Genomic DNA, 1,947 nt, shown 5'->3' on the forward strand with positions numbered 1-1,947 from the left:
GAGCCCAGGAGTTTGAGGTTTCTGTGAGCTAGGCTGACGCCATGGCACTCGCCCCAGGCAAGAGAGTGAGACTCCGTCTCAAAAAAAAAAAATTAAAATGAACCTGCATTTTGCCCCAGCCATATTCCTTCTAGAAATTCTCCCTACAAATCATCTTTCATAGATGTGATATGACCTCATGCAGCAGTGTCTGTCATGGCAAAAAATTAGCAACAGCCTAATGTTTGTTGCTAAGGGAATTGTTTGATTAAGTAGAGGAACCCAGTCAAAGGACTACTCTACAGCTACATTAAAGAGACAGAGACAGAGAGACAGAGCGAAACAGAGAATAATGAGCAGGCTCTCCTTGTCGGGGCCTCTAAGACACTGGGTTGAGTGTGTACAGCAAAGCTATGCATCATGTGTAGCTTGGCACTGTTGGCAGTAAAAGCAAGAAGCAAGACGCATACTTCCTTGCAGGTAGAACAAACATCTCTGGAAGAAAACTAGCAACAGAGGCTGCCCGGGAACAGAGGGATGATGGGAACCAGGAGTAGCAAAACTTCTCCCCCACCACCTTGACTTTTTAACAGCTTTATTGCACTATAATTCATGTATGTTATAAGTCAGCTATTTAAAGTATACGATTCAATGGCTTTTGGTATATTCACAGAGTTGTGCAATAATCACTACTAATTCTAGGACATGTTCATCATCCCAAAAAGAAATCCTGCATCCCCTAGCCATCATCACTAAAACCCCCAGCTCCCCAGCCCCTGGCACCCACGAATCCACGCCCCGTCTCTGTGGATCTGCCTGTTCTGGACACTTCACATAAACGGAGTCTCACACTGCGCGTCCTTCTGTGTCTGGCGTCTCTCACTGAGCGTGATGTCCTCAAGGTCCGTCCACGTTGCAGCCTATGTCAGAGCCTCGTCCCTTTTCGTAGCTGAGTGATGTTCCAGCGTGTGGATGGAGCACGCTGGGTTGATCCACTCACCAGCTGATTTGCGTGTTGGGGCCATTGCGAGTGTTGCTGCTCTGACGTTCGTGTGCGAGTCTTGAAAGATGTCACCAATTGCCTCTTCCAACAGCAAGTGCCATTTGAGAGAGGACCTTGTTCCAAAGGCCTTTCTAAGCGTCCCCTGTCAGGGAGGCCCCTGTTTTGCGTCCCTCAAGGCCTCCTCACTGTCCCTATCAGAAATGACCCGCGTCATTTCCGGAAGTCCCAGTTTTACTGCCCATCTTCCCCGCCAGGGTAGAAAATGGCTGCTCTTCACTGCTGTGGGTTTGCCTTGAACCTGGCGTCAGGCAGGTGCAAATAGACACTGGTTCAATGAAGGAGCCCCCCCAACCCCCGCCAAAATTTCCAACAGGCCAAAAGAATATGGGATTCCAAAAAACCCCAAATTTAGGAAATCCAGTGTTGAGTTTGACTCCAATGTTCTTGGAAATCAGGGCAGTTCAGCCACTCCGCTTGGCCTGATGTGGGGGGTCTCTGCTGCACCCCTGTTAGCACCTCCTGGTGCCTCCTTCGGGACCAGCACAGAACCGCTGGCTTTGTCTTTTGAGTTAGGGCAGCCGGTTCCTTCACACCTGCAGGGTCCTAACGCATGCCTCGAATTTTCGAATAAGACTAGAGAGAAACCACCTGCAATTAGCCTTCTGGAAAAGAGGGGGTGCTGAAGGGAGGCAGGGGCTGGAGGCAGAGGGTGGGAGGTGAGGTCAGGAGGGGTCAGAGGTCGGCCTGAGGTCTCCAAGGGGAAAGATCCCCCCTCCCCACTTGCCTGGAGCAGTGTTTTCTAAACTGCAGGTCACAACCTGTCAGTCGATTGCAAAACTCAATGTCGCTAATTACAAGCCTATTTTTATAAAATGAAAGACTAAGGAAGAATAGAAATAGGCAAGTTAAGAAAAAAAATCAACGTGGTGGCTTGCAACCATTATTTTAATAAATAAAAGAGCAAA

The sequence above is a fragment of the Propithecus coquereli genome, unplaced genomic scaffold, assembly GCF_000956105.1.
Source record: "Propithecus coquereli isolate 6110/MARCELLA unplaced genomic scaffold, Pcoq_1.0 Scaffold241, whole genome shotgun sequence".
NCBI classification, from domain to species: domain Eukaryota; kingdom Metazoa; phylum Chordata; class Mammalia; order Primates; family Indriidae; genus Propithecus; species Propithecus coquereli.